This window comes from Delphinus delphis, chromosome 16 (assembly GCF_949987515.2).
Source record: "Delphinus delphis chromosome 16, mDelDel1.2, whole genome shotgun sequence".
In the NCBI taxonomy this organism is placed as follows: Eukaryota; Metazoa; Chordata; class Mammalia; order Artiodactyla; family Delphinidae; genus Delphinus; species Delphinus delphis.
The window spans coordinates 32,862,403-32,888,155 of record NC_082698.1 but is presented as its reverse complement, the minus strand read 5'-3'; the positions used below and the strand labels follow the sequence as shown (position 1 = coordinate 32,888,155).

Genomic DNA, 25,753 nt, shown 5'->3' with positions numbered 1-25,753 from the left:
TCAAATATTGTTTTGGCTCTATTCCCTATGCCTAGTATGGTGCTTGGCTTAGAGAAATGTTTGTTGGATGAATGAGAATGTTAGGACCTTATTTTAAAATAGAATGCCCTGTTACACAAGGAAGAAGGCAGAGGTGGGCAATGGTCTCCTACTTTCCATTCTGTGAGCATTTCTCAGAAGGTCCACAGATAAGCAACATCCCAACTACCTGAGGATGCTGGCTACAAATGCAGATTCCTGGGCCCCGCCAGCTTTAGTGAAGGAGGACCTCTGGGGCTGATCCCTAGAAATCTGCATTTGTAGCAAGCTGCCTGGAAGAGTCTTCTATCCCCTAAGGTTTGAGAAACTTCTACACTGAGAATGGTGGCCTTGAACTAGAAAAAACAGTTTTATCCCAATTGAGCAGGCCTCTCTCTGTGGTCACCAAAGAACTGTAGAGAACAGGGGACGAACCCTGTCTCTTTCCCTTTCCTCTTGAGTCTCCTTTCTTGGACCAGACTGATCGTCGTAATCTCTGGGAGAAGAGTTGTATAAGAATTCAGATCTACTAAATCAGAGGCTCCAAGGGTAATATGCTGAGCATGGGAGGGCCTCAGAGAAGCCAGAGCGGCTGCGAAAGGTATTAGGGAAGAGATGCTTTGAACGACAGGCAGGATTGCACGGGCATATTGGAAAGGTCTGAGTATTCCAGAATTATAGACTCCACAGGCTTAGAAGCAGGAGAAGCATGGCCGGAGGAGACACTCACTGTTAGAAGGTGCCTGAATCTCAGTGACACGCTGCTTCAGGATCTGGGTGGCAACTTCAGGAACATTCCTCTCCAGCTCCAAACACAGTTCCAAGTTTCTGCTGTCAGATGTCCCTCTGGAAAGAAGCAGAGGAATCTTTCTACAGGGTTTACTCAGATCTCAAATGTGTCAACACAAAAACTAAATGATCATCTGCCAGGAGTTCCCAGATTGGTGCCCCAGTCGGCTGGACCCTGAAGTCCAAAAGCTCATGTTCAAATTTCATACCTTTGACCAAGTCCTCCTCATGCAACATTCTACTCTCTTCCCCACAGGATGAAGGGGCGAAGGTGCATGGGATGGGTGAGTGGTTTTCCCCAGATGCCAAACAATATCATAAAATTTTCCTCTCCCTCCCATTTTATCCTTTAAGGAGCAACAGGATTTGTGAGTAAGAGGCATCTAGGCATTTGGCATTTGTGCAAGGTGATTTGGGGCTGATGAAGAATATGTGACCTCCATGGAGGGGTGAGGTGGGGGAGTCACTCTGAGCACACACCTGGCTAGAGCAGCAGGTGCATGTGGGGAAGAGTGAAGAATAAGTTCGGATCATTGATAGTAATTTACCAGCCTTGGTATGCTAAGAGGGACAGTTCATCTTCTCAACCCATCTTTCTAGACCAACGTTATTGCAAGTCTCAGCTCACACTGTCACCTCCACAAAGAAGCCACGCCTAAGCACCTATTTTATTTTTAATTTTCTTAACATTTATTTATTTATTTGGCTGTGCCGGGTCTTAGTTGTGGCACTTGGGATCTTTGCTGTGGCATGCGGGATCTTTTAGTTGCAGCATGCGGGATCTTAGTTGCGGCATGTGGGATCTAGTTCCCTTACCAGGGATCGAACCCGGGCCCCCTGCATTGGGAGCACAGAGCCTTAACCACTGGACCACCAGGGAAGTCCTGCTAAGCACTAGTTTTAAAATTGCTCCCTCCCTACTCTGACACTCTCCATCACATTACACTGTTTCATCTTGTTTAGTGTGTTGCTCATATATTTAGAATTATGCTGCTTTTTACTTATTTACTTGTTTGCTATCTTTGCCTTCACGAGAATGTAAATTCTATGAGAACTGAGTCTGTCAGTTTTGTCCACAGCTGTAATCCCTCGCCTAGCATTCCTTAAGTACGCCATAAAATGGTTGTTGAATGGATGAATGAACTTACATTTTTTTCATTGAACATGATGAATATTTGTTAATCCATAACAGAAATGTAAGCACAAATGCTATGATGATAGAAGTATCTATGCCATAGGGACCCTTAGTTTGCACTGTTCCTTGGGGCTCACGTGGACTGTCTTGTTAATTCTGAACTACATTTGAAAAGCCATTGACAAGTTCTGTGGAGAAAAAGACAAAGGTTGAGCATTGCAAAGTCTTTACCAAATTGTTGCACAGGGTTTTATGATTTGACATTTAGGGGAAAATCAGCAAGTCAGCCTATACCCAACAGAAATTCAAGAGGTGACAGGTAATAATTACTCATGAACATTACATTTGAAAGCCTTTAGCATGAAAAAAAATCTTTAGATAGATGCATGTATTTCTCTTAAATTTTATCTCAGAAAAAGTAGACTTTAATGAGTCTTTCTAATGAATAAAAACTCATTTTTAAAACTAAATAAAACTTGCCACAATCTGCATGTTCAATGAAGTATTTTGTTAAAATTTACGTGGAGAAGAAATCAAATTCAATTAATCACTAAGAAGTCAGAGCTCAGTCAAGGATAAAAGACCTGGAAAGTAGAATCATAAAAGCTCCCAGGTGTCAGTGAAGTTGCATACCACTTCCTAACATATAAGATTATAATATTCAAAATTTTACTTATCTGCATCTCTAGGTCTAATTCTCCTGTTTTGAATGTCACAAAAGGTCATTTCTTTGACTCTCCAAAGAGCAGAATTTTTCTAAAAATAGGCAAATAGGACCTGTACATCCTTTACCCTTCCAAAGTCTATGCATCTATAATTACGCCCTGCGTTTAAGAAGGAGACAGCTAAATTATCTGTGCCTTTTAAAGAAATGTTCAGGAATTTGGTTGAGGTTGTCAAATTTCTTAGATGATTAACTAGCTTAAAGCAGGCTATTTAGGTTTCTACTATTGATGTTAAAACGTTTGCCTTTGTTCATTTGTTTTTCATTCCTTTCCTTCTAATGTTATTTGAGTTGTGGGTCTTTGTCTATCACTAGATAATGTGCATCAATTTCAGAGCCTCTGCTGCTTACAGAACTTAGCACAACTCATTCATTCAACAAATACTTTTAAGTGCCTGCTATGGTCTAGATACTGCAGAAATAGCAGTAAACAGAGACACCTGCCTTCTTGGAGCTTGTATTTTAGTGGTGAAGACAGACAATGAATAAGTAAAATGTGTGCTCTTGCTAGATTGTGATGGGTGCTAAGGAGAAAGCTAAGCAGAGAAGGGTACATGGGAAATCTGTGCACGGGAGGAGGAGGCCGGAAAAGGCCTCAAGGAGAGACGCCATTTGAGTGAAGTTGGGAAGCAAGTAGGGGCACACCAGGCAGATAGAAAGCACTCATATGTATTGAGTAACTGAACCATGGTCAATTAGTTTCTCAGCTCTCACTATGTTTGGGATGTCTCTTCCACTGAGGGGCTGGTGTGTTTATATTGTAGAAATCTTGTCCTTTCTCATAACTCTTGAATGATGTCCTTATTCACAACCAAAAATAGCAATCCCAGATCAGCTGATATGCATAGTTACTTCCCGAAGAATAAATGACTCTGCACTGTCAGAAACTGGCTGGGAAGCCAGCTGGCTGAATACGTAGGGGGTAATGTAGTAGCCTGCATTTGTGGGAATTCAGCAACACCACCTGCAGCTGTGTGGATGTGGCACCGTATGAAATGGAAGGGGTCAAAGAATTCCAAAGAGAAAGCAGAAGGCAGAGGTCTTGCTATTGGGAGTTAAGGTTTTACACACAAAAATGGTGTCAGGGAGGGAGAAATTTCCTCCTCGATCCCTCTTGAGTTCTTGTGGCTGGGCTAATAATAAAATTAACAGACAGATGAACAGGAGCAAAAGAAACAGATTTTAATCCTGTGCCCAGAGGTCTCAGAGAAATGGGACCTAAGAAGTGGCCAAAACAGGCAGCTTTTTATACTTTTTAGACAAATAAACAAATTTATGAGGAATTGACAGGACAAAGAAACATTGGGTTTTGGGTGCTCAATTAGAGAAGAATCTAAACAGAGTTTGGGCTTAGGGAGTAAATTAAGGTAACAAGGTTTATTTATCTGGGCTTCTCAGCCCCAAATTCCTTAAGGGTGTCCTTCTACCTCCAGATGCAGGGAGGGCGCCTTTCACGTGAGAGATTTATTTCCTGCTTTTAGGGCGGCAGAGAGGAGGAGTAGCATGTCCCTCTTGCACCGACCATTTCTTAAGTAACTTTCATTCAAAATAATCAATGTGCCATTGAGGCACATTTTGGGGTGGCTGACCCTGGGTCCCAACAATAGCAATAAAACTCTGAACTGTAAACTAGTTTCTAGTTCTTGCATGTACATGTGTGGACTTTTCTCCAGCCTTATCTATTGGTCGTACCTAAGCAACATGTTATTCTTGGTACAAACTACCACCACCAGGAACTGAATGCCCTCTTAGCTCTCTGTGGCTTTGCACGTGCTCTGTACTCCTGACCCTTAGCCTTCCAAGACTCAAGTCAAAATTTCACCTTTTCTGTCAAAACCCAATGAACCATAACTTAAACTCGGTGCATATCACTGTAGGTGAATTATATCTCAAAAAAATAAAAGAGGGCTTCCCTGGTAGTGTAGTGGTTAAGAATCCGCCTGCCAATGCAGGGGACACGGGTTCGAGCCCTGGTCCGGGAAGATCCCACATGCCGTGGAGCAATGAAGCCCGTGGGCCACAACTACTGAGCCTGTGCTCTAGAGCCCATGAGCCACAACTACTGAGCCCACGTGCCACAACTAGTGAAGCCCGTGTGCCACAACTACTGAGCCTGTGCTCTAGAGCCCATGAGCCACAACTACTGAGCCCACGTGCCACAACTAGTGAAGCCCGTGCGCCTAGAGCCTGTGCTCCACAACAAGAGAAGCCACCGCAATGAGAAGCCCGCACACTGCAACAAAGAGTAGCCCCTGCTCACCGCAACTAGAGAAAGCCCATGCACAGCAATGAAGACCCAATGCAACCAAAAATAAATAAATAAATAAATTTATAAAAAAAAAAAAAGAAAAAAACTTCATCTCCTCTGAGAAGCCTTCCTGGCACAACCTCCCATTCCCCCCAACCTTCCCCGCACCAGCAGGTTTGGCCATGACGCCTGGCAGTTCCAGAGACTGGGAGTGAGCTTCCTAGTGAGCCCAGGAGCCAAAGGAGGGGATGTTAGTGCACCTGGTAATAATTCAGGTGGATTATTGCCTTCTTTGCCTCTTCCACATTCCTCCTCCTTTATCCTTTCAACTGCAGACAGATAATTTCTGCCTCCTAGGGTTTTGTTCACTGTCGAATTATTGAGTAAAGATGCATTTTAATATTTCCCCAATTTTTGCTAACTTCTAGGAACACTAATTCAAACTTTACATCATAATTCAGACTTGTCCCACCCATCCATCCATTAGAGGTCAAAGCACAGTTATACAGGTTTTTGAGACAGAGGGCTGTATGTTAAATGACATAGATAGTTTGCACACCCAGATCTGTAAGTACAACGTGGTGGGTCATCGTGACCCCTTATAAGATCAAGAAGGAATGTTATCTTTTAAGAAGTTGTCCTGTTGGTGCTAGGAGAATGTTGTTCTTTATGGCTGAGCAGGTATTTCTGCTGTTGGGGGAGGTTTGGTCCAGGCATAATGCAGATACACAATGCACAGTAGAGGCGGGAGGGGAGGCGAAAGGGCAGAGAAAAAAATTTTAGGCTTAAATTTTTCTTGTCTTGCTAGAAAATATGAATTTTATTTCATACTTCCTTCCTTTGCGCCAACCAGACCTTTTTGCTGTTCTGTGAACACACCTAACACACTTGCACCTCCCTCTGTCCAAAGCATCCTTCCCCCTACATCTGCAAGGCTCACACATGTACTTCTCAACCAAACACCCTATCTAAAATGCAAAGCCCACCCCCAGCAGTTCCCAGTCCCTTCACCTTGCTCTAAAGCTCATATCATGTTTTATCATTCTCCATAATTTACTTATTTAATTGTGTTCATTATCTCTTTCATTAGCTTGTAAGCACCAGAAAAGGAAGGACATTTTCTGTTTTAATCACTGAATAGCTTGCATCCGTGTGGCTAGCACACTGAAGGTGCTCAATCGGTATGTATTAAATGAGACGGTACTGGCTTTAGCAGCCCTAGGGAAAGTTTATCTGAGGCCCCGCAAGTGAGAAAGCACAGAACTACCTCTCTGACTTTTGATTATTAAGCTGCACAAGTGTAAAAAACTCATTTTCATGTTACCCTTCAGTCAACAAAGCGATACAGTTCCTTGAACTTGCTTAATGAGTGCATGAGAATGATGGCTAATTAATGTGAAGCAGCCTAGCTGCTCTGCCAGTTAGCTGCGAGGATCACCTGAAGAGCTCCTCGGAAGGGGAAGAGGCCTCTCTCTGGCCCCTGCATATATGCCCCAATGTCTGCACAAGCCCAGAGGAGTATCTAAGGTGAAAGGAGAACGGAGACAGCCTCCATCTCGGGGTCTTGGACAGTTTCTGATTGTTCTTCTTGCCTATAGGAAGCCTGGGACTTTGTTCCCACTTTCCCAACCTGGGACCCTCATCCTGGACCCTGGTTTGTGGGATTCCTCAAAGACTGATCCTAGAGCTAGTTAATTAGAACATCCAGGCTCATGGGATAACTGGGGCTGTTTCTTGCTCTCTGGAATCTTTCCTGGCCTGGCTTTTCCTGGCTGAATGCTACTCAATCTCTCTCTCTTTCTCTCTCTCTCCCTCTCTCTCTTTCTATTTACATTAACTGATGTTCTGGCCACAAATTGAGAACAGATTTTACCTGTCAGACTGGGTCTGAATCCAGCTGAGCCACTTACAGGCTGATTGACTTTGAATATGTTTCTCAACCTTTGAGAGCACTGAATTTTACCTGAGCCCTGAGAAAACATGGAGGGTTAAGAAGTCCCCCGCCATCTCTTGGTACTCCAAAATCCCTCCACCTTTTTGTATTCCAGGAAATGGCTATCTCAGACAGGACAACCTGACCTTGCAGCTTCCAAGACCTATCTCCACCCTTTCCAGGATTCCCAAGAGGCATTCCCTTATTTATCTGCTTCTATAAAACTCCAGGCCCCTTCCCTTTATTGAGATCATCCGTGTTAATGAACCTTCTCCCTATTGCAGTAGCCTGGGTAAAACGAGATCCTTAATTGTCCACTACATTTTGTCTTTCATAGTTTTAAGCCTCGATTTCCCATCTATAAAAGGAGATCATCATAACTACTTCTTAGACTTGGTTGAGGGTTGAATGAAATTATGTATGTCAAGTTTAGTAAACTCTCAATAAATATTCTGATGGGATTATTATTCCTGTTAATTCCCTCCAGCCCAGTTCTACCAGGCCTTGGACCTTAGGTTTTCAATTAAAACTTGCTATCACTACACATTTTCTGTTATTGACAGTATTTTTCTAGAAGATTTTTTCTAGAATAAGATTTTGAGGGGTTTGGCCATGTCTAGCCCTAATCAGTCACTGTCAACCATCAAACACATCCTTAAAGCATGTCCCAAAGGCTGACTGAAAACAGCATCTCAGGGCTCCCCCTGCATTCAGAAATGGAGTTCTGAACCACTTCCCCAACCTGCCCCACCTTTGTTCTCCAAGATCTGGCCTTGCTTCTCCCTTCACATTTCATTCTTGGTGTTTTTTCCTGTAATAAGCGTTGTGTCTCAACTATTCTACATGCTTCTGGGTCCTACTGGTGGTAGAGTAGGGGGCTACTTCACTCAGGGGAGAGCTAGGGCTAATCACTCCTTCGCTGTGCTTCTGACGGATGTTATGCAGATAAGAGTCTCTCAGGTAATAAGAGTTGTCTCTGGGAGTCGCTCTCTTCCTGGTATGGAGACATCTTTATATGGAATATATATACAAATGTAGATTTCCTTTACAAAAGAAGAAATTTATACTCTATTTTTAGGCAGTTAAAGGGAAGTAAAGAGCTCTTCCTTGTATGCTGGTTCTCAATGGCCTTTAGCTCAAGATAATCCACATCCTAGAGAGACATATTTTGGAATGGCATATTCTGATAGCCTTCATATGTTTATTGCAGTGTTTGAGCCCCATCAGTTGTAGATCTTTGAAAGCGTGCAGCGTCTGAAGAATTATCCAAAGAACCCTATGTCTGCCCAGGCTAATACATTTTAAATTGAGTTAAATATTCATCCATTTCCCTTTTGCTTTCATTTTATTAGGATAATGAGAGCTGCAGAGACGTTTTAAAATAGAAGTTGTTTAAAATTCCTTCTGTATATTTGAGCCTAATCAACTGAGTTCTCCCTACTATAACTAGCATGGAATGCTTCACAAATCTGGAGATCAAACATGATCACATCTCTACCACTTTTCTAATTATTTGCTTGAGGCCCCATCTGCCTTACTATCAAGAAGCACAGTATCTCCTACCCTAAATTATCTAAGAACCATGGCGGAGAGTGGTGAGTAGGGGTGGGGGCATCTCACTTCAGCCAAAAAGGAAGCCCATGTAGCTTCCACACTCTAATCATGCTTTTTTATTTTCATTTCCAATGCTTTGACATCTTGGGACCTTGCTGATCCTGGATGGCTGCCCCTCCAAGGGCTAGCCAATTCCTAGAGATAGTAAAGACTAGCTGGGATTAGTACTTTTCATATGCCAACTAACCAATCCAGAGCCTACCCCCTCCCACCTACTCTATCAGGCTCTCATCCTCAGGGCCACTATTCCCCTGCCCTAATCACCCCAGGGCCAGTACTAGACAACTACAGAACACCCAGAGACCATTGAAATTATTCAAGTAGCCAGTCCTCAGCCTGCTTACACTGCCTTGTCTATTTCTTTCCACAGAAACCACAATAAAGCCTCTTGCCCATATTTTTCTCAAGTTCATTTTTCTTCTAACCAATGCTGGTACTTCCCCACCACTATGGTAAGCCACCCCCACTCCTCTTGGGAACTGTGAGTAATAATCATTTCATCAGCAATCCTCTCCTGATCTGTTGGCCTCCCCATTCCTGAACAATAATAAAATTTATATGTTAAAACCATCCCAGAATCTAGTGAGTCCAGCAAGCTATGGCTTTTCACTGTCAAGGGCATCAGCATTGAAAATAGGTGTTATAAAGTCCAAGGGGTCATGCTGGCCTCTCACTGCCATGATGTCAATGTGTTCCAGATCTCAACCAAGACTTCAGGAGGTCCTGGAGGCAGAGCCCAGCTCAGCCGAGGATGCCCCACACCTGGGATTCCAAGAGAGCTGATGCTCAGTGCTTTCAGCTCACATATCCAGGCACCTCCTGGGGGAAGTCAACCTGTAGAAGACTGGCATCTGGCATCAGCCACCTTGGGGACCCATAGCTATCTTGTGAGAAGGCTGCCTTCAATTGATACACTGATGTAATCCAGTGATTTACTCTAGAGGAGAGTAGGGGAGTTCCTGGCATCTCTTTTGCTATAAAAAAGAGAACCCCTTCCAAAACACTACCCCAATTTCATACAGGCATTTCACAACTTATCAGATTACCTAATTTATGAAGGAACTGCTTGTAAAATAACCTTTGTTCCTCCTCCATCACTGGCCTCCCTTGAGCTCATTATGGACTCTTTCCATCCCTGAAAACTCCCTTTCTCCCCATCTCCCATCCACAATGGCCAAAGCTCCCCCACAGACACCTTCTCTTCTAGTCTTCCCCTAAGCCTCCTGGCGATGCCCCAATCTTGGCTCCTCCATCAGCCTAAGCCTCTTTCCCTACAGCCTAGCTCATTTAAAGTTCCCCATAGACCTCAAGCCTTAGCTTTCAGAAAAGCTTAGGAACCTGTGTCAGGCCCAGCACTCAAGTTTTAGGAGGGCCTGGGCTGCTTCAAGGATTGTGTTGGGGAAGGGAAGAATTTCCTTCCACCCTTTCTAGGTTCTTCAGCTGGTCTAAGAATTGACATGAGACAGAATAACAGGAGAAAATCAAATTCCATCACACATTTATGGGGGCCCTACCAAAAAAAAAAAAAGAGACCAAGGACACACTAGGCGATTGAAGCCTATATGGCAGAGTGAAAGGAAAATCAAAATGGAGTCAGTATCGTTAAAAGAGCCGTCTACAATGGAGCTGGAAGGCTACTGAAGAAGTGTGACCTATGCACGTGTTTCAGCCTGGGAGGAATCTGACCTTTTGACTGCTTATTATCCTAATGAAAGTATCCAGAACATCTGCTAGAAACTCAAGATACTTATCAGACCCTTATCCTAAAATAACTGTGACAGTCTATCTACTTATTGGACCCCTACCATTAAACAACTTGTGATTACTTAAGGACAAATATTTTCTGAATTGTGTCAGAATCACAATTATCACCAAGCAACTTTAACAGCCTTGTGGATTTTTGTCTTTATAAGCCCCGTACTCATTCTCTTCCCCAGAATACTCTTTTTGTGATAGGTAAGAACAAATCTGACTCCATACTGGATCTGTTACTTGTACTTTAACCTTTGTATTCTATTGCTTTTGCTACAAGTTAATCACTAAAGAGTTGTTGCGTAGGGGCTTCCTTGGTGGCACAGTGGTTAAGAATTCGCCTGCCAATTCAGGGGACACGGGTTCGAGCCCTGGTCCGGGAAGATCCCACTGCTGCAGAGCAACTAAGCCCGTGCCCACAACTACTGAGCCTGTGCTCTAGAGCCTGCGTGCCACAACTACTGAAGTCCACACGCCACAACTACTGAGCCTGTGCGCCTAGAGCCCGTACTACGCAACAAGAGAAGCCACCGCAATGAGAAGCCTGCGCACCACAACGAAGAGTAGCCCCCGCTTGCCGCAACTAAAAGAAAGCCCATGCGCAGCAACAAAGACCCAACGCAACCAAAAATAATTTAAAAAATAAATAAATAAAAAATAGAGTTGTTGCCTATAGCTTAAAGTACACATAATGGCCCATCTCCAGGAACTCTGCCTCCCATGCCTGAGCCTTAACTTAAAATACCTTTGTTTAGTTCACAGGAAACATCCTAACCAGGTCACCTGTGAACGGCTGCCAGAAAGAAGAATTTAACACATACTTTCCAGAGTCTGGCCGGAACCAGGAAATATTTACAGCAACTTATCGCCTTTTTTACTCTACCTTTTCAGCTCCCCCTCTTAGTTCCATAAAAGAAACTAGCAACCAAACCTGGGTGAGATGGTTCTTTACGGCGTTAGGTCCACCATGTTCTTGGTCTGCTGGCTTTCTGGATGAAGTGGCTATTCCTTGCCCCAACAGCTCGGCTCTCGATTCATTGGCCTGTCTCAGGCGGGGAGAGGTACGAGGTTGGACTTGGTGACATTTTGGGGATTACCCTATCTGTATCTGCTGAATTGCAATTCTTAAGAACCCAAATAAAATCTTTTCTTAGTTGCAGCCACCTGCATTAGTTTTTGTTTTTGTTTAATTTGGCTGTACTGGATCTTAGTTGTGGCACGCGGGATTCCTGAGTGTGGGATCTTCGTTGCGGCATGCGGGATCTTTTAGTTGGGGCACGCAGAATCTTTTTTTAGTTGTGGCACGTGAACTCTTAGTTGCAGCATGTGGGATCTAGTTCCCTGACCAGGGATTGAACCCGGGCCCCCTGCATTAGGCGCGCAGAGTCTTAGCCACTGGACCACAGGGGAAGTCCTTGCATTAGTTTTTGATTGACACCATCTGAGAGACGTGGGTAAGAGTTTGGAACTTCAGAGGGGAGGAAGGCAATTAACCTGGAGCTGAGAAAACAAATGTTTCGTAAACAAAGGTTTGCTCTGCTTTGCAGAGACAATGGACACAGGAAGGACTTTGGTCTGTAGGCCCTCCAAGTTTTCCCTACCACGCCCAGCCCACATTCTTTGCAGATATCTCTGGTGAGAGTGCTCTTCCTGGACCAGGCCCTTTATCTAAATTAATTTAGGCAGTTAAGGGGGAGGTAAAAAAGAAAGACTACCTGAGGCTTCTTTTAACTTAAAAATAACCAGCCTAAAATAATCCACCTGCTAAAGAGACACATGTCTTTGGCGTGGCAAATTTTGCCCTCCTACAATTATAACAGTGACACGGGTTTTTAACTGGCCTGAGAACCCAGTAAACATTTAAACAAGTATGTTTCCAGAAGAAAATGTGTCCCAAGGTCCAAACAAGGGACACCCAAATGAAGTTTCAGAACATCCCAACTCTGACCCTCATCTCATCCATAGAGACCCAGATAAACTCAATAGAATGCGCATACCACCTTTACGAGCTTCCTTGCCAGACATTAGGAGAATGGACCAGATTGTCTCTTGCAATTCCAACAGTGATGTAAGATTAAAGCTGAGCTCAAGAGAGGTTCATGTCCTGCTGTGAATAATTTCTGCATTGAATGATTTATGAAAAGTTTTGGGAGTAGGGGTGGTTTAACACCAATTTAAAGGATCCTTGCTAATTCAAGGATCACAGCAGAGAGGAGAATTTGGAGAGGGAGGTTGGCTGAGGGCTTTGTCGGGCTGGAGAACCCAAAGAGCACAAAGGTATCACAGGGTGACCAATTTATTTCTTGCTTCAGCGGTTCCTTTTTCTCAAATCCAGACACTATTGCATCACAATAGTCTCAAAGTGGCCAAATGCCTTCATTCCAAAGAGCAGTTGCTTGCCACCTGCTGGTTTGCATTAACATAAACTATGCAGCCAGCTTCTTGTTCCAGGGGAAAAAAGCCTCTCTGTAGGGTTGCTTAAGGCAATCAGACATTCAGCTTAAGAAAGGAAGAATTAATTAACTGAATTAGCTGACTTTCCGCTCCAAGTACTGTTAAAGGGAAATAATCTTGAATGAGTTTGTAACCAGTTCATTTACACAATTTTTTTTTTTTTTGACCCCACCCCACAACTTGTGTGATCTTAGTTCCCTGACCAGGGACTGAACCCAGGCCCTAAGCAGTGAAAGCACAGAATCCTAACCACTGGACCTCCAGGGAATTTCCAATTTTTGTTATTTTAAAGGATTCAATGAGATTTTAAAATCCAGAGGCCTCAGTTTAGTAAAGCTTGACCTGAGTGAGATGTTAAACATCGACACCAATGCACAGCCTCCTTCCCTCCCATTTATTACAAACATTCAAGCTGCTGCAGACGGTTGTTTTAGGGATATTAAACTACTAAATGCCAAGTCTTATTTTCACATTTCTATTTTCATTTTGCTAATTATCTCTTAATAGAAGCTTTTTGTGATTGACCTTTATCAACCAGTGGGCAATGCGGCAGATTTCAAAAGAACTTTTGTTTATACAAATCACTGGACTGGAGTCTACTCAGTGGCCTTGGCAAAGGCCTGGAGGTGGGAGAGACTGTGACTAGGGAGGCTGGGGTTAATAAAACCTGGTGAACAGAGCAGTGGTTATGGAACTCAGAGGTCGTGTGTTCAAGTCCCAGCTGGGTAGGATAATATAGTCAGATGATTTATTGTTCAAATCAGGGTACTTTTAAGAGTAAAAGGGACTGCTAACTGTATAGGATGTCAGGACAAAAGAACTGAGACAGTCTTAGGAAAATGGTCACCATGTTGTTAACTGAAAAACAGTGTTTGTCTCTTAGTGGGTGTTGAGCCAAAAGACACAACCAAGCCAAAGAGCAGGAGAAGGAAGGATTTATCACTTGCAAGAAGTAAGGACAACACCGGGGACCTTTCCCAAATCAGTGTCTCCCCAGATAGCAAAATTGGGGAAGTTTCAAACTAAGGGTATATGCATATTACTGAAGGAGCTTGGGTGGTCAACAGAGTCCAAGCTTTAGTTGATTGAAGTCACCAGGGCCAGAAAAGGTCAACATCATCATCCCTTAGGTTCCAGCCGATCTGTTGTTTGAGGACTTCAGGCTAATCTTTACCACTGAAACAGAACTGGGAGTCTTTACAACTGATATATTATCTTTGCTATTGTTTCTTCTCTTGCCTGATAACAGTCATTGGCTTTCGAATTCTTTTGTTCCCTTAAGATCATTAATTACTGGGACCTGTTCAAGGGCAAGCAGTGTGGCCAGCCTTAGATCACAAAATGGCTTAGGCCCAAAATGGCTTCTCTTATGTCAAGAAAGCCATGCCTGGTTTTCTTTCTCTGGGGACTCCTTACCCTATCTGCTTACAATGCTACTTATCTCCTTAACAGCTTTGTGATTGTGGAAAGTCATTTGACCTTTCTGAGCACATTTCTCAGCTTTACAGTGAAGATAACATTGTCCCACAGACCTTTTACACTTATTAGTCTTGGAGATACATATTAATGTACTTTATAACATGTAAAACATGGTATAAATATGAGGTACTACGATAGTTGATAAAGCAAAACCAAGCTTACTTCTTGCTACTGAGGGACCAAATATACAGATAGCAGCCTGACCATATATAAAAATAGAATGATCTGCAGCAATCTGCTCAGGAAACCAACCCCTTATCTACAATAAGCAGTGTAAGAAGCCAGCCTGCTATAAGGCAGACTTGCAAGAAGCCAGTTTGCTTTCTCTGATGACAATCCAGGAAGCTAAACAATAACCTCTGTCAGAATCGGCCCCAAATGGCCAGAACTTGATTTTAATAACTGACAACTTTCCTAATTTTTATCCAACTAGGAATCTATCAGAGAAAGATAAATTCTAATTTAGGAGCTATCAGAGAAAACCAAATATCTGCCCTTAACTAGTCACACAGGACGTTCTACTTCTGGGTAGGCAGCCTACAGCTTCCTCGTGTCAACATCCTTCAATTAGAGCATACCTGAAGTCTTCCTTTTTCCCCCTAAAAAGCTTTCCCACTCCTCTGCCTGCCTTTGAGTTTCTGCCAAAACACAAGTGACAATGGCTGACTCCCTTGCTATGGCAAGCTCTGACTAAAGAGCCTTTGCTTTTCTCACTTGGCTGGTCTTTATTTCCATATCTGATATTTTCTTACAGGACCTTGGGTCACAGGATATTGAATGGAACTTTCCGTGTTGTCTTGGGATTGTGCATAAAGCCCTAAAGCTGAGGGAAATAGGTGCTAGGTACATTCATAGAACTAGGAGGAATCCAAGAGGTCCTGCTACTTTTATGTCATCATTCCCTAAAGCCTAAATTAAGAGTAAAAATATTCCCAGAGTAGTAGAAGTACCCTACAGGAGGGATGCGGAAGCTTCTCAAGCAAGGATGTTTGTATTTCCTGTGAGGCACTTGATTCCACAAATTTAGCAGAACTTAAGCCTTCTCATTGGTACCGTTAATAGGCAGCTGCCTGCCGGTGAGAGGACCCGCAGCCCAGAAGGGGCTGAGGGTGATGGTTAGAAAATGTTATGCTGGAAAACATCCCCTAACCTTGGGTGCGTGGTCATTCAGAATAGAGACTACATTTCCCATCCTCCCCTGCACCTAGATGTGCTAAGTTCTGGCTGATGAGATGTGCAGCATCTATGCAGTACAGAGACTCTGCAGGGCCTCTTTTGCTACAGAGGTTTTTATTTTCTCTCTTTAGTCCCTCCTCTGCCTTCTCCAATTCTGGTGGATGCAGAAGCAGAGTGGGAAGGAGTGAGAGTAGTGTTGTGGAGGAAAAAATTATCCTCTACCTGTCTAGGTTCTTCTGGCTGGTCTAAGAATTAAATTGACATGAGACAGCGTAACGGGAGATAATCAAACAAAAGTTTAATAACGTGTATACATGGGAGAGACCCAGGAAAACTAACTCACCAAAATGGCTGAAACACTCATATTCAGCTAAAGACAAAAGGGGATACACAAAAGTGGTTTGGGACTTCAAAGGGGAGGAAGGCAATTGACATGAAGATGTAAAAATAAATATTCAGTAAAAAAATGTTTGCTTGAAAAAAAATTTAATTAAAAAAAATTTGCTTGGCTATGCAGAAACAGTGGGACATAGAGAGGAATTTTAACAGACTGCTCCGTTCCTCCCTATCTACAACCATAGTTCCTACAATAAATATCTCATACCTAGTTCATACTGTAATGATCTATGGTGATAGCTCCTTGCCTGGAACAGGTCCTCTATCTAAATTCTTTTACGCAGTTAGGGGAAAGATCAAAGGTGTGTTTTTGTTGTTGTTTGTTTGTTTTAGTCTTTTGAGCCTTGATTGTTTTCAGCTCTAAATAATCTGCTTGCCAAAGAGACACATTTTGGAATGACATATTTTGCTCCCCTATAGTAGACATGTCCCCTACCCCTTGCAAGCCCCCTTGGTCATACCCAAGCTGGGGAGGAGGGACGGAGCATTGAGTTGGATATGAAACTGAAGCTTCTCATTGGGCTGGACCCAGCTTGGCTTTTTAATACCTGAGTGTGAATAGGAAGCTTTGGGATCTGCCCAAGGTGTCATCAAGGAACAGAAAATAGGTGCTCAATGGATGTTTTAGTCCAATGATCCAGATTTTCATATGCTCCATTTTCTTAAATAGGGCACACTTGGTATGTTGTGCAAAATACTTATAGATTGGGGCAGGAGCAAACACCAGAACTAAGGCAAACATCTACCAAAAGGGGCACCAGTAGCCAAAATACATCATTTGAAACTTCAGTATCCTATAGCTTGCAGGATCCTATGCTACAAGAGTCTTGTTTTTTTTTTTTAATTGTATTTTTTAAAATTTATTTATTTGTTTGTTTATTTTTGGCTGTGTTGGGTCTTCGTTTCTATGCGAGGGCTTTCTCTAGTTGCGGTGAGTGGGGGCCACTCTTCATCGCGGTGTGTGGGCCTCTCACTGTCTCGGCCTCTCTTGCTGGGGAGCACAAGCTCCAGACGCGCAGGCTCAGTAGTGTGGCACACGGGCCTAGTTGCTCCGCGGCATGTGGGACCTTCCCAGACCAGGGCTCGAACCCGTCTCCCCTGCATTGGCAGGCAGATTCTCAACCACTGCGCCACCAGGGAAGCCCTTGCTTCTTCTTTATTACAGATTACGGTAGTCAATAAATGACTGATGGACCAATGAATTGATGATCTTACATGAAAATTATTAATCTTTTCATCAAGCAGGCAGCTTTTATCTTCAAACTTTTCCTTACATTTTTTAACGTTTAAAATGTAAGTTCTGGGGCTTCCCTGGTGGCGCAGTGGTTGAGAGTCCGCCTGCCGATACAGAGGACACGGGTTCGTGCCCCGGTCCGGGAGGATCCCACGTGCCGCGGAGCGGCTGGGCCCGTGAGCCATGGCCGCTGAGCCTGCGCGTCCGGAGCCTGTGCTCCGCGGCGGGAGAGGCCGCCGCACTGAGAGGCCCGTGTACCATAAAAAAAAAAAAAAAAAAAAAAAGTAATTTCTGTACATATATCCAGCAAAATGGAAGTCTGGAAATGGAATTACAGCCTTCTAAACATTAATAAAGTAGGAAATCGGTTTTACATAATTTAATCTTTGGGACTTCCCTGGTGGTGCAGTGGTTAAGAATCAGCCTGCCAATGCAGGGGACACGGGTTCGAGTCCTGGTCTGGGAAGATCCCACATGGCGCAGAGCAACTACTGAGCTTGTGCTCTAGAGCCTGCAAGTCACAACTACTGGATCCCACACACCTAGAGCCTGTGCTCCACAACAAGAGAAGGCACCACAACGAGAAGCCCGCGCACCGCAACAAAGGGTAGCCTCCGCTCGCCGCAACTAGAGAAAAGCCCGCGTGCAGTAATGAAGACCCAACGCAGCCAAAAGTAAATAAAACTTAAAAAAAAAAATTCATCTTTGAGTTTAAATGTAAAGATGGCGTAAGCAATCACCCATTTTGTGATAGATGCTGACACCTACTGGCCAAATTTGATATTAAATGCTTGAAATGTTTTGACAAATTAAAAAAAAAAAAAGGAAATGTTCTCATGTTCTCTGTTCTACAAAGGGGAAGCTTGGTGGAGGAAGTGTTACCAAGCCAGACTTGGGTCTGCTCTCCTGCACACAGTAAAGCCAATCTACTGACGCCGGGTTGTGGTGAAGGAAAGCGCCATGCACCAAGCAAGGAGTCCAGGGCAGCTAGTCCTCAAAACACTCCAACTCCCTGATTGGTTTCAGGAAAGCATTTTTAAAAGCCAGGTGAGGGAGGGCAGCCACAGGGTTTGTGATCAGCTCACGGACAATTCTCTGATTGGTTGATGATGAGTGGTGAGGTAACAGGGCAGTGTCACATTATCAATCCTCAGGCTCCAGTAGGTCTGGGGGCTGCGTGCTCATGGTCATCATTTAGTGGTGGTTTTAGCATCTGTAAAACAACTCAGGAAATGTGCATCAGATACTGTTACCTAGGTACTTCAGAGAGGAGCTAAAGCACAGGACACGGGAGCAGGGGTTTGTCCGGGAAGGCCCCATAGGGTCCTGCTCCCTTACAGAAGGGGGAAAAAACCCTGGCTCCAGAGAGATGGAAGTATAGCCACTGGGAAACAGAAACCCAAGAATGAGAACAGACCTAAGGAATAGAATCTTGGGGTGGCTTTTGAAATGTCATCAGATTGACCCCAGAACTTCTGCCTCTCCTTCAGTTTTTCATTTGGGGTTCCAGGTGCACATTTGTTTTTTTAATATTTATTTATTTAGGCTGCTCCGGGTCTTCGTTGCAGCATGAGGACTCTTAGCTGCAGCATGCATGTGGGATCTAGTTCCCCGACAAGGGATTGAACCTGGGCCCCCTGCGTTGGGAGCGTGGAATCTTACCCACTGGACTACCAGGGAAGTCCTTCCATTTTTAAACTAGACTTTAGAAAAGAACCACCCTCCAAGCCACCAAACAGATGTGCCCTTGCATCCTTTTCTAGGCATTCCTGTGGCACCTAATCATCAACAGTATTGCTGAGACGTTTCGGATGCCTACCCTGTGCTACAATGCTAAGCGCTTTATAAGTAGACAGACCCTGGAGTTAGACGACCAGGATTCCAATACTGGCTCTGCTATTTACAAGTTCTGTGACTTTAGTCAAATAACCTAATTTCTCTTTCCTTGTCTCTAAAATGTAGATAACAATAGAGCCTACAGCATAGAGTTCTTGTGAGGTTTTAAAGAGTTTATATATGTAAAGTGCTCAAAACAATGTCTGGTATGTCCCAAGTGCTATACAAATGTTAATTATTTTTACTTTGTTTTTTCTTTCCAGTGATAGTCTGAAATAAATAATTATTTTTAAAATTAGGAAACTGAGGCTTAGTGTAGGAGTTGGAAATGCTTTCAGCCCCTCTCCTACTGGTAACCACTAACACCATTCCTTCCCTTGCTCCTTCAGGCTTAAGGGTAGTAAAGGCATTCTATTACCAATAGTCCCTTGTTGATTCTCTTAACCCTGACATGACAAATTATTACATTCCATCTGTTTCCTGCCAGAACCCTGACAAACACCTTATATAGTCTCCTATAATATCCTTTTATGTATACTCTCTTAAGGGGTCTTATTCTATTGAGATTTCAACCTAGAGCCTTGTCCCCATACATCTTTCTGGCACCCCAGGTGCCCATAATGGCATGTTCCACCAACATATGCACAGCAACTTTGCTGTAGAATGAGGACGTCTTGGCTCCATGAGGCACGCAGGAGAGAATTAGAGTTACAGGCTTCCTTCACTAGTCTAGCCTGCCATGGTTGCAGTTCTCATGGTTGTATCTCTCCAATGTTGCCCTGCTTAATCTGAGTCCCAGCCCTTGTCCTGTCTTCCTAATAAGTCCAGCTTCTCTATCCTCTCCCTTTATCTTGCATCCTTTGCATCTAAGAAGTGTGCCCCAGTATAACTCTTACATGCCTCTTTCTTCCTCTGTCTGGGCTAAATTCTCCTACCATCTCCCATTCTTAGCTATTTTACTTCTTTCCTCTTTTCTCCTTCCTCAGTCCATGCTTCTCCTTTCCCTGTTTTCCTGGCTTGCATCTGGAACACGGCACCACTCCAAACTACTTTCCCAGGTCTAGTATCGCATTGCTTGTCAATCATTTGCAGATCATCATGGCATGTGAAAAAGAGAGTAGACTTAATTTTATTTTAGCAGTATTAGCAGCATAATAGGCTGGGTCTTAAATAAAATAAATGTTATGAACTCTGAAATACCGACACATGGATAGGAGTCTATTTTGCTCGTTCGTAAAAGCCATTTGTTTTTATTGTGGTAAAATATACATAACATAAAATTGATCATTTTAACCATTTTTAAGTGTACAGTTCTGTGGCAATAAGGACATTCACATTGCTGTGCAATTATCAGCACTATCCATCTGTAGAACTGTATCTTCCCAAACCACAACTGTGCACTCATTAAATGGTAACTCCTCATTCCTCACTCCCTCCAGCCCCTGGCAACCACATTCTACTTTTTTGTCCTTATGATTTTGACTGAGTAGACTTATTTTGTGCTGTTGAGAAGAACAAGGTCAGGATCACTGCATGTGAATTGCAAGTGGCCTGTGTTGATGTGTTACGTCCACCCATTGTTGGTGGACAGTGAGCTGCCTACCTGTGGCAAATCTCAGGATGAGCCTGAACGAGCATCTGCTAGGAAAGAAGGGTGAGGGGCTGAAAGAGAGGACACCTCCACCCCCAACCCCAATCCTCAGCCCTGCTTCTGCAAGCTCCCTTCTGACTCTTTAATCCTATGAGAAGGAAACTTGGACTGAGGAATATGAAATGTGTTAATAGAAAACACTGGCTCTTAAGTTATTACAGCCAGTATGTCCCCACATGCGTTACTGACAGTTACTGCCAGAGTCATGCACAATAATATTATGAAATCTAGCCTTTGATTAAGGCAAGTGTCCCCCCAAAGCAGGAGTGATCAGTGCAGAAGTGGTGAGCGTAGGCAATATTCCCCATGTCAAAAGTTACAAATAGGAAGCCAGTAGGCCAGACTCAGAGAGAGCTGTCCTGTTTGGCCTGCACAATATATTTTTTTAATGTGATTAGTTGGCAGATTTCAGCATCTGATTTCTGGTTTCACTTGAAACATCTGGCGACACTGGGCCTGAAATCTTGCCTGGCAACAAAATAAGGCTCCCACTCTTTGTTCCCCTTGCTCAGCCTGGCCCTGGGAGCATTCAGGTTTGCAACCCCTGCTCTTAGAGATCTTAGGGCCAACTTTAAGAATACATTTACAAAATGTTAAAGAAATGATTAATTACAGCTCTAAAAAATAATTGAAAAATGAATAGAGGAAATATTTGAAAAGGAACAGCGTCCAGATTCCACAGGTGTTATGGTAAGGGAAGTGTGACCTCATCAAACAGATTTGCAAAGTTGGTGAAAATAATTTAAATAAATATCTGAGGGGGAAAATCAATCAATACACATTTTGGGGGCACTTGTAACATCCTCCACCACACAATTCAATCCCTGTTCTGTTTGTCAACAACACTTAGCACTGTTTAACATACTCCATGTCATATATAATTTTCCATTATGGCTTAATAAACATAGCTGTATTTTTTTAATATAATTGCCCTTGATAACTTATTTTCTGTTAGTGTTCTATTAAAATACAAGCTCGCCAAGGGTAGAATTTTTTTTTTTAACTGACGTATAGCTGATGTGCAATATCTAAATTTCAGGTGTACAACATAGTGATTCACAATTTTTAAAAGTTTTATTCCCTTTATATTTATTATAAAATATTGGCTATATTCCCTGTGTTGTACAATATATCCTTGTAGTTTATTTAGTTTATACATAGTAGTTTGTACCTCTTAATTCCTTATCCTTATCTTGCTCCTCCCCGCTTCCCTCTCCTCACTAGTAACCACTAGTTTTTTTGTCTATACCTGTGAATATGCTTCTTTTTTGTTATATTTACTAGTTTGTTGCATTTTTTAGATTCCACATATAAGTGATATCATACAGTATTTGTCTTTCTCTGTCTGACTTATTTCATTTAGCATAATGCCCTCCAAGTCCATCCGTGCTGCTGCAAATGGCAAGATTTCATTCTTTTTTATGGCTGAGTAGTATTCCATTGTTTATATATATCACATCTTTTTTAAAAATAAATTTATTTATTTTTGGCTGTGTTGGGTCTTTGTTACTGTGTGGGCTTTCTCTGGTTGCAGCAAGTGGGGGTTACTCTTGGTTTTGGTGTGCTGGCTTCTCATTGCGGTGGCTTCTCTTGTTGCAGAGCACGGGCTCTAGGCATGTTGGCTTCAGTGGTTGTGGCATGCAGGATCAGTAGTTATGGCACATGGGTTTAGATGCACTGTGGCATGTGGGATCTTCCTGGACCAGGGATCAAACCTGTGTTCCCTGCGTTGGCAGATGGATTCTTAACCACTGCACCACCAGGGAAGTCCTATCACATCTTCTCTATCCATTCATCTGTTGATGGACACTTAGGTTGCTTCCATATTTTGGCGGTTGTAAATAATGCTGCTATGGACATTGGGGTGCATGTATCTTTTCAAATTAGTGTTTTCCTTTTCTTTGAATATATACCCAGGAGTGGAATTGCTGGGTTATATGGTAGTTCTATTTTTACTTTTTTGGGAAACCTCCATACTGTTCTCCACAGTGGCTGCACCAATTTACATTCCCACCAACAGTGCACGAGGGTTCCCTTTCCTCCACATCCTCAGCAACATTTGTTATTTGTGTTCTTTTTGATGATAGAGGTATTATTTTTCCAACTGTTTTATTTGCAGTTATATCTCCAGAGCTGAGAATAGTGCCTGACACATCACAGATACCCAAATAAATATTTGATAAATGAATGAATAAACTTATTTTGTACAAGTTAGTTCTACACCAACAATTGTAGGGATGCAAGGATGCATAAGGCACCACTCTCATATTCAGAGATCTTAGTGTAATTGGAAAAATAGGACATAAAGACAAAAGGCAATAATAGGAGATTTGTATATAATTAAATTGACAAATGACTGGAGGAGACAAAATATTCCAAAAGTCCAGAAGGAGGAGAGATTATTTTGACCTGGGGTGGATGCTCAGGAAAGCCTCACAAAGAAGGTGGGATTCAACCTCAACTTTGAAGGCGGGGTGAGATTCATGCGAGAAGTAGGTAGGACATTCAAGGGAGAGGAAACTATATATTAGAAAAAAATTAGCAAGGAGTTTGATGACATCCTGTAAAAACTTTCATTTTATCACTCCATAGTCTGAGCAGAATTTGAATAAGGTATATATTCTTGGAGGTTTTGGAGCAAGTTACTGTCCAAAGCAGTGTTTTCAGGCATTCAACTTCATGACTTGGTGAAGGATGAATTCACAGCACGTGGTACTGGCAAGACTCTCAGAGGCAAGGAAAAGAAGTCTTGGGGGTTTCACAGCTTGATAATGAACAGTATCATTAACAGAAATAGAGAAGTCAGGAGAGAAGCAGCAGCTGCTCAGGATTTTGATTGCAAGTGACAGAAATGCAATATGAAAGTCTCTGGACAAAAATAGAGACTTTATTGGTTCAGGAAAGCAAACTGCCGAAAAAGCAGGTGTGACAGGGAGACTCAAAAACATTTGGCAACAGGAACTAGAAGTTCATCTCATTCTCCGTCTGCATCTCTGTTTCTCCCTTCTGGGTTCATGTCATTCATGAAGCTGCAATACATCTGCCATCATTTCCCAGGCTCACATCCTCCCCACTCTCACACCAGAGATGACGATTCCAATAGAAAAGTCCCTGTAACACTCTGATGGATCTGTGGGGTCACATCCCTACTTTAGTTGGAGGCAAGAGGCAGAGTACTCTGCTTAGCAGTGCCCATTAAAATCACAAGGTTGGTGGGTAGAGCAGTCCCTCAAAACAAAGGGAGGATACATTTTCAAAAAGAAATGGGTACATGCTAGATAAATAAAGCAACTGATGTTTACCACAGGGGACAGGCAGAGAGTGTATTGTTTGCTTGTTTTGACATTTAAAATTAGGTAAACTAGCATAAATCTGAGATCACAGATCATATAATCTCAGAGTTCCATAAAAGTCACCTGATCCCACACCCTATCTAATATATTCATTTTTTTTGGTAATATTCCCAACAAGTGATCTTTCAGCAGGCACTCAACTTAGTCCCTCCTTAAGCCCTCTAGCCATTGTAAAATATTTCTGGTTGTTACAAAGTTGTTCCTTATAGTCAGATAAAAATCTGTTACCTTAGAGCTTCCACCAGTTAATTGCAACTCTCTCCCTTGGTGGTATCCATAATGAATCTCTTCTACTTTGCAGGATCAAAGAGAGCTCTCATGTTCCCCAGTAAGCCTTTTCTCAGGCTAAGTCTCAATTTACTCCAGTTATTCCTCATGTGGCATGAAGAGTGCCCTTGGACCTTTGTCCAGTGAACTCTTTCAACATTCAATAAATGTTTATTGTGCACTTGCTTTGTGTCAAGCAGTAAACTAGACCTTGAGAATAAGGTGATGAGAAAAATAGGTTACATTCCTGTCCTAAGGAAACTTACAATCTAGGAGGAGAGAAAAATATTGTGTACATAGTCACACAAAAAGATGACAACAATGATAGGTGTTATCAAGAAAAACTGCAGGGTTATATGCTTCTCTTAAATTTTAGTGCCCAGAATCATATAAGCTGCTTCATGTATGGTCTTGCCAATGGTAATGGAGGGTGGATTAAATATGTCCACAAATTCTTTGCCACTGTCTTCAAAAGGTGAAACCCTCGCCTTGAGTATGAGCTGCACTTGTGACTTGCTTCTAATGAAAAGAAAAGAAGTAACGGGATGCTGCTCCAGAAACTAACTCATAAAAGGCACTGAAGTTTCCTGCTTGCTTTTTTAAAAAAAATTAATTATTTATTTATTTATTTATGGCAGCGTTGGGTCTTTGTTGCTGTGTGCAGGCTTTCTTTAGTTGTGGTGAGGAGGCACTACTCTTCCTTGCGGTGCGCGGTTTTCTCATTGTGGTGGCTTCTCTCTCTCTCTCTCTCTATATATATGTAGGGCTCGAACCCATGTCTCCTGCATTGGCAGGCGGATTCTTAACCACTGCGCCACCAGGGAAGTCCCCCTGCTTGCTCTTTCTTGGGTCACTCGCTCTGGGAAAATCCAGCTTCCATGTCATGAGGAAACCCCAAAAGCCCTTTTAAAAAAGCCTATGGTGGAACTTCTTAACCATAGTGCTTAACCATAAAGAGCGCCATTCTCCTAGCATCAATGAGACAACTCCTTAAAAGATAACATTCCAGGGGCTTCCCTGGTGGCGCAGTGGTTGAGAGTCCGCCTGCCGATGCAGGGGACACGGGTTCGTGCTCCGGTCCGGGAAGATCCCACATGCCGCGAAGCGGCTGGGCCCATGAGCCATGGCCGCTGAGCCTGCGCGTCCGGAGCCTGTGCTCCGCAACGGGAGAGGCCACAACAGTGAGAGGCCCGCGTACCACAAAAAAAAAAAAAAAAAAAAGATAACATTGCTTTTTGATCTTGTAAGGGGTCACATGACCCATCATGATGACACTTAAATGTGGATTACGTAAACTGTCAATAGTACGTCATTTGATGTACAGCCCTCTGCCGCAAAAAACTTATACAACTCTGCCTTGACTTCTAATGGACAGAACAGTTCTCAGAGCATTCTGAGACACTCTTCCCGGGTTATAATCCTCAAATTCAGCTTGAATAAAATTCTCCATTTCTTTCTTAGATTGACTGATTATCTTTTCATGGACAATTCCTCACACTGACTATTTTGACTGTCATATTGCCCAGCTGATACATGTTGATTTTATGGTCAAATAATATTTCTGTCTTTTTCTCTCACCTTCTGCTGATTTAGCACATTGTTCTATCCTGTCAAAATCTTCTGGGAGTTTAATCTTCATTCAAGGTGATAAATTATTCCTACTGCTTTGTGCCACTTCATGGAAGGAGAGGAGC

At 42.9% G+C, this 25,753-nt stretch overlaps 1 long non-coding RNA gene across 1 annotated transcript in view; it reads right to left on the bottom strand.

The window, feature by feature from the left end:
- LOC132439791 (uncharacterized) overlaps positions 1–24,131 on the bottom strand; it is a 91,343-nt gene extending 67,212 nt beyond the window's left edge. The window contains exons 1-2 of the long non-coding RNA XR_009522418.2: positions 24,021–24,131; positions 749–864 (exon numbers count right to left, since the gene is read on the bottom strand). This is a non-coding gene — a long non-coding RNA (uncharacterized lncRNA). The remainder of the gene's footprint in view (positions 1–748; positions 865–24,020) is intronic.
- Positions 24,132–25,753: the final 1,622 nt, after the last annotated feature.